At 39.3% G+C, this 11,267-nt stretch overlaps 4 gene segments (V, D, J or C); 2 read left to right on the top strand and 2 right to left on the bottom strand.

The window, feature by feature from the left end:
- Positions 1-2,033: 2,033 nt before the first annotated feature.
- Positions 2,034-2,512, bottom strand: LOC308384496 (Ig kappa-b4 chain C region-like). The segment is given in 2 exons: positions 2,509-2,512; positions 2,034-2,359 (listed from the first exon to the last, which is right to left on the bottom strand).
- Positions 2,513-5,473: 2,961 nt separating this feature from the next.
- Positions 5,474-5,964, top strand: LOC308384494 (Ig kappa chain V region 3547-like). The segment is given in 2 exons: positions 5,474-5,525; positions 5,633-5,964.
- A 1,912-nt stretch (positions 5,965-7,876) lies between these two features.
- Positions 7,877-8,358, top strand: LOC308384493 (Ig kappa chain V region 2717-like). The segment is given in 2 exons: positions 7,877-7,928; positions 8,036-8,358.
- Positions 8,359-9,645: 1,287 nt separating this feature from the next.
- On the bottom strand, positions 9,646-10,079 carry LOC308384492 (Ig kappa-b4 chain C region-like). The segment is given in 2 exons: positions 10,076-10,079; positions 9,646-9,971 (listed from the first exon to the last, which is right to left on the bottom strand).
- Positions 10,080-11,267: the final 1,188 nt, after the last annotated feature.

The following is an 11,267-nucleotide window of genomic DNA, read 5'->3' as shown; positions in this document are numbered from 1 at the left end:
CTGAAGTGACTGCTGCAGCTGGAAGATACTGCAGAGACTGATACAGTTCACTGAGGACACACACACACACACACACACACACACACACACACACACACACACACACACACACACACACACACACACACACAAAATGAAGTGATTCATCACAAATTTGTGTCCTACATCGCATGTATGTTGTGTTCAACTTTCAAATATATATTTAACTAAAGAACAAACGTGGGCCATTAACCCTTTAAGACCTACCATAGAACCAAGTCCGCCAGAGCTTATATTATATTTTTACATGCTGTGGAGCCATTTTTTGGAGCATTTCAAGTTGCTACACATCAATACAACCATTATAGCCCATATTTTAATAATATGTCTGCATTAAGTGCATAGTAATTACATAAATTGCAAAAAAGTGCAATAAACTACAAAAAAATTTAAAATCGTTTTTGTTTTTTTAACATATATTTCTAGTTAGAGAAATTTAAGAGGCTTATCCCTCAAAACTGTAAATACAAAAAAGTTGCACAAACTAGTTTCCCACCAAAGGAAATTTATTTTGAGTGTTTTCATAGTTTTATTTTTGAGATACACCAATTTTCATATACTACAGGAAAAACGAAAAAATATATTATAGTGCAAATTTGCAAAATAACAGCATGTGCATCAAAATAAACTATTTCCAGCAGTGCAGTATGAGTCCTCAGCATCCCAGAAACGACACAGAAAGTCATGAAGTCAAACATAACTTTTAAAAACACAAGTATAAGCTCATGAGGCCACGATGGTAAAAAAACTACATTTCCGCAAAATGACGTCACTTCCGGTTTCGGGCAGGTCATGCGGTCATGTGATAGTTCGCGCTGATGGACGTAGGAAGTGTTACAAACAGCTGATCGGATCGGCAAAGCTGTTTCTGTAATATTATGTTTTTGTTGCTACAAGCGCTTTTTATGCAGTTTTTGCAAAGCTGTATGTGGAAGGAAACTGTGACTGAGGACAAGCTGATGGCATCAGATGTAAGTACAACTCCTCCGGTTTCATATGCAAAAAAAATTATTGCGCTAGCTCACGTGGTTGCAGAGCTACCGGGATTTAAAAATAGTTACGCAAAATGGAGCGTGTCCGCTCCTACCGGTTCTAAAGGGTTAACAGATACCAGGATAAGTCTTGTTCATGACCTTTGACCTTAGAGCAAACACTGAATCTATATCAAGATAAAATAATCTGAATCCAAAAAGCTGAAAATGTTCCTGATCAGTGAGGCTCAAAATAAAAACAACACACCTGTGAATTTAAGTGTAAACATATCATCAAACATGAACATGAGTGAAAAAGCTGTTATTGAACCGAAGGTGTTTTTTCATAGTTTGTTCATGTCATCATTCATTTAATCTTCTCCGTGTTCGTCAGTGAAATTAAAACTTTGTTCTTCAGATTCTTTCTAATCACTCCTTGCATTCGTTGACTCTCCTGTCTGTGAGTTCTCCTCAGAACAAACAGCTCATTAGAGACACTAAAGACTCTTTCTTCTTTAGACTTGCTTTGTAGTCTGGTGAGACTGTTTCCGTGGTAACCGGGTCCCAGCATTGCTTCATGAACCAGTCTGTCTGGTACAGGTGAGCAACACCACCAACAACCTACCACACACATTTAAATAAACATAAAAATAACCTGAACAACTTTAAAACTCCTTTTTCAGCTTTTGCCAAAATGCAGATCTCCTTAATGGTTCTTTCAGCCTGTGTTTTATTTTACCAGTGTAAAATAAAGACATCATGTTGGAGTGCAGAGTTGGTCTGAATTCTTCTAAATGAAACATATATTCATCAAGTGCAGGTTTGTAGATTTGAATAAAATTAAATGTCTGATTCAACCAAAATTCACTTTGCAAAACATCTTTATTACCTAAAACATGAATGTTGTCATTATGAGAAAGAAAATAACAGTTTTAGTCTTTATTTGTTCTTCAAAAAGAAAGATGGAGAGACAGTTACAGAGTTGAGAATGAGAGCATTAAACCAGTATCAGGTTGAGTCAGGTCAGGACTGGGAACACTGGTCTCTCCTCAGTGGCTCTGAGACCAGAGCCTGGCAGCCCTGGGTGGCCTCACAGGTCACAGAGCCCACCTTCATCCAGCGGTCTGCAGGGAGCCTCAGGGTGCTGCTCCAGCTGTAGAGGCCGTCGTTCTGCAGCACCACGGGGCTCCTGCTCTCCTCCCAGCTGATGCTGCCACTGCCATCCACCTTCCAGGACAGACTCCAGTCTGAGGGGAAGCCCTTGTTGGCCAGACATGTGATTGTTGCAGTCCCCTGCTGTAGCTCCTCACTGGAGGGGGGCAACACTGTCAGGACGGGACGGGTATCACCTAGGAGACACCAATCAGCTTAGAGCACAGGGAGCACACAGCTGTCAATCAAACCACAGACAGTCGGACACCTTTACTGTAAGAGCTGATTTTCTCCGTTAAGAAGTTTCTGTCAGGTGTTTTTTCTGCTCCACCAGTCATTCACTCACACATTGTTTCACTTCCCTTTCAGAAACCTCTCATGCATATCAGCACAGAGAGAATCATCACACAGTTTGAGCTGAAATATGTTCAAACTACACTGGAAATAAAAGAAGCAGATGTGGAAACATTTACAAAACAAGTTTAAAATCATCAATATTGTACATGACTGACATTAATATTAACTGGAAACAAATAAATAGAATAAATTAATGAATTCAGCGAAACGAAATGCTCTTCATGTATATCTAAAACAATTTTTAAAATTCACACAAACTCAAAGTAATTTCAAACAATACTTGAAAGTTTTTCTTCTTTATATTATTGTTGGATTTTTTTTTCGGTTTTAATTTGACTGAAATGTAGACATAATATTTTGACAGAGCAGATCTGAATTATCCTCCACGACACAAGAGGATGATAAAAAATTCCAGGATCAAACTTATTGTAAAGCTACGTGCTTTTCTCTTAAAATCAGAAGAGAAATTGTTAAATGCACTTTAATAAAAAGACAGTATTTGATAGTAAACCAGAATAAACTTACGTCCAACATCCAGTCTGGTTCCTCCACCAAAAGTCCACCACAGTGATACAAACTCATTGAGGCGCTGTACAAAAACCTCTGACTGTAGAGAGACACGGCTCTCTGACTCTAACAGACTGAACTAAAACTACAAAACCTCAAAATTTAGCCATTAAAACTGTTAATTAAGAAAAATCATCCTGTGGATTATTGTAATGTTTTAAATGATTCAAATGTAAGTTTCATATACATTTATAAAGCACACTGTATTCCACTGTGACTACAGTAAATCTTCATAATTATATTTAACAAATTAAAATTTCACACCCAGACAAGTAAAACAAAATTAGGAGGAAACAGCTAGTAAAAAAAAACAGGTTTAAATGCGACTTACGTCCAACATTCAGTCTGGTTCCTCCACCAAAAGTCCACCACAGTGATACAAACTCATTGAGGCGCCGTACAAAAACCTCTGACTGTAGAGAGACACGGCTCTCTGACTCTGAAACAAACAAACTCAACTAAATCATTCACTGTTTGCACAGCAGCCACGACTCAGCTGATGTGACTTCTTCAAATACCATCATACAATGTTAGTTTAAATACAGTTCAATCCATGAGCTTTTGGACGATCACATTTTTTTGTCCTGTCCCGTTCGGCACTGAAGCAATCAGAATTATTGTCTGAAGGCCAAGAAAAATTCTCCACAGATTTATTTTCTCAAGTGAATCAGTGCCATACTGGTCCACTTGATTGATCTTCATTATTTTTTTATTTTTTTATTTTTTTAAATGATTAGAATTGGAACAGATATAACCGGGGGATCGTAAAGAGAAAGACAGATAAGAGAAGTTTAAGAAAAGTAGAGGGAAAGAAAAACAGAGGGGAAGAGGGACAGTGAGAAAAGACAATGAAAACCCATGAGATCACCTGCTGGAAGAAAAAGAAGAAAACAAGCAAAAAGAGAACAACACAGTAGGGAGACCACAGCAACAACCTAGATAAGCATAAGTAAGAGTAAATAATAAAGACTGAATGCTACTGAGCAGCACAAAAGACCGACAGCAGACGATATGCTTAGAGGCAGCATCCAAGGAAGACGGTGAGTGTCTGTGCACACCTGTGTGCGTGAGTGCGCTTGTTTCCAAAAGGTTTCTCCATGTAACTATCTAATAGTAATTGTGGGGAGCCATAGCACTGCCCCCCAGGACATGAAGCAAGCATGGAGGACATCCAGGACCCAGACATCTAGATTCCCCCCAGAGCACAAGAGCCCAAGCAGGACCACTGGAGGGACAGCCGCCTCCCTCCTAGAAACAAGCTGGGGAGAGCCCCAGACGGGTGTGTGTGGGGGGGCGGTGAGATGGAGTCTAAGACCCAACCAGACATATAAACATAGACAAAGCTCTTCATAAAACATGCCTCATCCACAGACATTCGTATAAACACTAAATCCTATGCCTGAGTGCTTTCTATCTAGCATTGAGACAAATGTTCAGCATTTTACTCTCACCAGTCAGAGAGTCTAAAATATTTGAAACTGTAGCCTTTTGTGTTTGTCACTGATCAATATCTGAGTAATATTATTCATAATTGGGCACTAACACACATGGTGTCTTGATGCACGCTCAATCATCCAGGTAAGTAAAACCCACAAGGTTGATTCTGTTCATCTGGACGCAGCGTTTTCAGGGGGAGAAACGTTTCGTCACTCATCCAGGTGACTTCTTCAGTCTCAGCTGACTGCAGGTTTCTCCAACCTTAGAAACAGTGCATTTGCATAATGACTGAAACCAGCCCACTGAAGGAACAATGGGCTGGGAGGTCAGTTCCTTGATCATTAATATGCAAATTCTCATGACCATTAATCAACAGACACTGATCAATGGCCATGAGTAACACACATGGTCTGGTGCAAAGATTCAGTATAAGTTCTGATGATGTGCTGCTTATGTTTTTAAGCTGTAATCTTTATAGTGTAGTACAGAGCACGATGAAGAAATGATGACTTTTCTTCGTGCAAATATTTACCAACTGTATTACCAGATTTTAAGTACGTCACAGAATAGCCTGCCCAATCCTCACAACCAAAGCTTGCTCAGCATAAGATGCACAATGTAAAACTTTAAAAAAATGCTTTTAAAAATAATCAACAAAACACAAATTGCTGATTTTATGAATAACTCAATGGATTAATTAAAAAGAGAAAGAGGAAAAAAAGATGAAATTAAAGCAGACAGGAATACCAAATCACTGATTCTTGAACACAGAGTAAACCTTTTATAATGGACAAGGGCATTTCCATGATTTCCATAGAGAGGCACTTTGCATCAGCAGCACCATGCTCCAGTGCTCTGGGAGAGTTTATAGTCCTGAGAGTTGAACACTGGATGACTGACAGCTGTCCTTCATCACAACAGAAGCCACAGAAATCCTCCTCATCAAAAACATGACTTTGATCTGCGTCCTCATCTGGACTCTCCTCTGCTGCTGCTTCACAGGTAAAGTCCAGAGAATCAAACTCCTCTCCTCTATCAACATCTGTCCCTCTGAAATGAAGCCCACAAAACCATGAAGCTGCTTTATGTTTTTGTCTCTGTGTCCTCAGAGTCCAGAGGACAGATCACAGTGACTCAGCCTGGAGCAGTGAGCTCTGCTGTGGGAGCAACTGTGAGCATCAAGTGTAGGACCAGTCAGGATGTTCGTGTTTGGAGCAACTACCATCTTTTAGCCTGGTACCAACAGAAAGATGGAGGAGTTCCTAAACTGCTCATTTACTATGCTAGCAATCGACAATCAGGGATTCCAGCTCGTTTTACAGGCAGTGGATCAAACTCTGACTTCACTCTGACCATCAGTGGAGTCCAGGCTGAAGATGCAGCAGTTTATTACTGTCTGAGTGCTCACTACATTAACAGCCAGTATGTGTTCACACAGTGAAAAGCCATCATACAAAAACCTCTCTCAAGTGCAGAGACTGATACAGTTCACTGAGTACACACACTCAAAGAAATACACTGGGTTTCATATCTTAGTGAGGATATCTAATTGACATGATGCTTTTCCTAACTGCTTACTATAACCTTAACCATCAAAAGTGAATGCCTAACTATAACCTAACTGTAACCCTGACACTAAAACCACTTTTTGAGACTCAAATGCCTTTAAACTCGTTTGGGACGAGCGTTTTTCCCCATAAGTGACTGTTGTTCTCCACAGTATAGTGGCATGCCACACGTGTAACCCACATTACAAAAAAAATCAAAAAAACAAAAAACAAAACATGTGGGGAACCTCCTCCAGATGTCACTGTTGGTGTTTCTGGAGTCAACAAACATAGTGTGTATTATTTCATCAAAAGAAGTTTATTGGTCTCCATCACCCTCAGATTTACAACAGATCCTGGGGTAGATGAAGGTAATGACGTGTTCTGTTACCAACAGAAAAATGGTGAAACTCCTAAAAAGCTAACTTATAATGCTGACACTTGAGCTTCATGACCTTTGACCTCACTCACACTTCACAGAGGTTTTAAGTTTCTTGGAACCTTATCCCAACTTCACATAAATAGGATTGTTAGAAAGGTGTAAAAGTACACAACACACACGATGATTGTGCTCACTATTATTGCGTTTTACTGACAGTTATGAACTCAAGGAACACAGTCTGTTCCAGTCCAGCTCTCCCCGTCCCCGCTCGACTCTGTCTTCACTATATAGAGAAACAGAAAGAGACAGCGTCATCAGTCAGTCGCCACCACCTGTGGCTCACCTGCCTCCCGGTACCGCCCCCTTGAGCTCACTGTACCACTCCTCCCCTGCAGATGAGCCAAGGACCACACCTCCGCCACAGAAGGCAAATCAAACATACCCATTTTGGCTCTCTCTGTTATGGACACAGATGTACAGATTTGTATATAGAGTAGCATGAAAGACTCAAATGTAAGCACTCAGTAAGGTGCAGAAAAGTGCTGAACAATCATAAATTCTAAACAATCAGTTGTTTGTTTCTGCTCATTAAATTCTGTAAGAATTAGAAATGTGAAGGTCCCAAGTTCAGTCTGAGGATTTTACCTCCAACAGCAGCTTTTATCCAGGTACATGTTCTTGAACTTAAAGTGTCCGTGATGATAACAGAGATTCTATCATGATGGGTTTTATTACTTAATTTTATTCATTTGAATAAAGCTGGAATTCAGTTGTGTAATTGTTTGTAATTTGTGATTAAAAAAACATCAACAGCAGTGAACAACGATGCTTGATCTGCCCCGCTGTTACATGTCACATGGTTGTGATCATAGCTACAGAAAGAGGTGTTATAGGTAGTGCTGTCAGAGATAACAGCCTCGTTTAAAAGATACTGATTGTGTCTGTTTGTGTTTTATAAGAAGTCCTTTGAAGCAAAGAGCAGTGACTGTACCTCCACATGTCTGAGCTCCTCACTCTCTGAGACTAAGCTCAGCTACTCTACAGGATGAACCTGTGACCTCGTTAATTCATATTTTTAATTAATCGAGATATATTCTTACTAAATATTATGATAAACATGTGAATCCATCAATGAACCATAAAACAAAACATTTAAATAATAGAAAATATTTTGGAATAAGAATATTCTGAAGAACAAACTGATATATCTGCTCAATACTACGATGGATTGAATCATTCCTGATAAACAGCATCGTCAGACTGATCCAAGTCAGTCAGTTCATTTCCATAGAGAGGCACTTTGCATCAGCAGCACCATGCTCCAGTGCTCTGGGAGAGTTTATAGTCCTGAGAGTTGAACACTGGATGACTGACAGCTGTCCTTCATCACAACAGAAGCCACAGAAATCCTCCTCATCAAAAACATGACTTTGATCTGCGTCCTCATCTGGACTCTCCTCTGCTGCTGCTTCACAGGTAAAGTCCAGAGAATCAAACTCCTCTCCTCTATCAACATCTGTCCCTCTGAAATGAAGCCCACAAAACCATGAAGCTGCTTTATGTTTTTGTCTCTGTGTCCTCAGAGTCCAGAGGACAGATCACAGTGACTCAGCCTGGAGCAGTGAGCTCTGCTGTGGGAGGAACTGTGAGCATCAAGTGTACGACCAGTCAGGATGTTTATAGCTCCAACTATTTAGCCTGGTACCAACAGAAAGATGGAGGAGTTCCTAAACTGCTCATTTACTATGCTAGCAGACAATATTCAGGGATTCCAGCTCGTTTTACAGGCAGTGGATCAAACTCTGACTTCACTCTGACCATCAGTGGAGTCCAGGCTGAAGATGCAGCAGTTTATTACTGTGTAGGTCAGCATTATATCAACAGTCAGCATCTGTTCACACAGTGAAAAACAGTCGTACAAAAACCTCCCTCAGTCAGACTGAACAGAAACTGAAGTGACTGCTGCAGCTGGAAGATACTGCAGAGACTGATACAGTTCACTGAGGACACACACACACACACACACACACACACACACACACACACACACACACACACACACACACACACACACACACACACACACAGAGTGATAGAGTGAAAATGTTGAGTGAAAAAAAAAGAAGTTGGAAATCTATCTGTATCTCAGTCAATCAAATTTTGACCTTTGACCTCTGCTTCATAGCAGCTCAAATACATGTGAACCAATTCCTGAATATTGCTCATTATGAAAACATTTCTTAAAGAAAGAGAAAAAAACACAATAAATCACCAAAATCAGTGAGTCACAATTGTCTGCATAACTTATAAAAATACTTCCAATAGAAACTTTAAGTCCAGTTTTCTCAGGTTTGTATATTTTTCTTTTTTGCTGTTCAATACTAGTCTGATAACTTTGTCTTGCAATTCCAATAAAATTGATCCATGTTTGTGGCTGTAATGTGACAAAATGTGGGACAGTTCAAGGGGGCCGAATACTTTTGCAAGCCACTGTATGTGTGTCCTCATTAGGATAGGGATTTATATTGGCGTGAGGGACTGTAGCCTATAAGTTCTTATTGTTAAATGATAGTTATGAGATGGTGTGTTTCAGGTGATTTTACAGAAAAACACCAAAATAATGTACTGCATTACTTTAAAAAAGTACTCTGCATAATAGAATACTTTAAGATACCTCAACACTGATCATTTGACTCATTCTTATATTGTGCTTTTCTACTCCACCTGAGAACTCAAATTGCTTTATATAACAAGCTACAACATGCTGAAACATTCATTAAACAGCATGCAATGACTTTGCATGAATAACGGCGGTGTCGCTCAATATTCTCAGTAATAAAATCATAATCTCTAAGTTCTTATCAATTCCCCTTCGCACTTATTCTTTAACATAAACTTTGCTTTACTTAATGTATTCAAAGTGACTTAATTCTACTGACTCATATTGACTACAGATAGCACACTGGTTTCCAATAAGAATCCTGGAAATCATTATTTAGAGTTTAATATTGACATCACCACAAAAGTAAGACAAACACTCGATTCTTATTTAATGTAGATTTTTTTTATTCTTTAAAACTTTAAACAAACTTTAAACTTTAAACAAAGCAATGAACAATGAGAGAAGAAATTGGAAAAAAAAAGCTACAGAATGCAGTGTGAAAGTAAGACCAGCATAAAAGTCACATATAGTTCAGGACTGGGAACACTGGTCTCTCATCAGTGGCTCTGAGACTAGAGTGTGGGAGCCCCTCGTGGCCTCACAGGTCACAGAGCCCACCTTCATCCAGTGGTCTGCAGGGAGCCTCAGGGTGCTGCTCCAGCTGTAGAGGCCGTCGTTCTCCTGCACCACGGGGCTCCTGCTCTCCTCCCAGCTGATGCTGCCACTGCCATCCACCTTCCAGGACAGACTCCAGTCTGAGGGGAAGCCCTTGTTGGCCACACACATGAGCGTGGCCTCCCCCTGTTTCAGCTCCTCACTGGAGGGACCCAGCACCTTCAGGGCGGGGCGGGCATCACCTAGGAAACACCAATCAGCTTAGAGGACAGGAACCACAATTTGATTTTCTCCGTTAAGAAGTTTCTGTCAGGTGTTTTTTCTGCTCCACCAGTCATTCACTCACACATTGTTTCACTTCCCTTTCAGAAACCTCTCATGCATATCAGCACAGAGAGAATCATCACACAGTTTGAGCTGAAATATGTTCAAACTACACTGGAAATAAAAGAAGCAGATGTGGAAACATTTACAAAACTATTTTAGCTTCAAATTCATCAGTTATCTATAACACATCACTTGTTGGAGATAAGAAACTTAATAGCACTACTTGAATGATGTGGATTAATTTCTTTTACTGCTTACATGATTTTAATGACATTTGAAATGATATCTGCTACAACAGAAACACCAGACGTGCTGCACACTGTCAAATGCCCATCTTTAACTTCTGGCAATAAAAGAAGCAGATATGGCAACAATTATACAAGATGTTAAGCTTCAAAAACCTCCGTTCTGTATAATACACAAGTTTTCTACTTACCTCATGTGAGTTTCAGTCATTTATTGTAGTGCTTTTATGATTTCTAAGCAAATTCTACATTTTTACTGACTAAGTAAAAGACCAGAAATCTTTATCTTCACTCTGTTTGACTTGAGGACAGTTACATTTAATTCATCTTAGAAACAGTGACTGTGATTTCAAACTAGAAAATAATCACAGGCTGATGACAGTTTATATTATTTACACAATGCATCGTCTTTATGTCAGAAATGTCGACATAAAATCTAATTAAAGCTGATGGAGTCAGCCTCCAGTGTACAATGGTTATAATATTACCTCTACATGAATACTTCATTGTTATAAAGCTAACATTTACACCTCGATGTAGTTTCTTTAAAAACATTATAATCTTACTTCCAACATTCAGTCTGGTTCCTCCACCAAAAGTCCACCACAGTGATACAAACTCACTGAGCCGCTGCACAAAAACCTCTGACTGTAGAGACACAGCTCTCTGACTCTAACAGACTAAATTAAAACCAAAAGCTCTCAAGAGTTAACCAGACATATATATATCTCAATAATCCTCAAGTCAACTCTGATGTTTTATATTATTTGTTAATATTGATTTTAACATTTATTCTGAAGCTAACTTTGTGTCTTCATGAAAATTGATCTAAAAACTATTTTAATGATTTTTGTTTTCTGGCACACTGAACAGAAAAGTCAAGATAACCACAAGAAAGAAATCTGATAAAATAAAAGAGGTTTAAGTTCGACTTACTTCCAACATCCAGTCTGGTTCCTCCACCAA

Source organism: Rhamphochromis sp. 'chilingali' (assembly GCF_963969265.1).
Source record: "Rhamphochromis sp. 'chilingali' genome assembly, chromosome: 17".
Lineage (NCBI taxonomy): Eukaryota > Metazoa > Chordata > Actinopteri > Cichliformes > Cichlidae > Rhamphochromis > Rhamphochromis sp. 'chilingali'.
This window is presented reverse-complemented; position numbering and strand designations above follow the sequence as displayed.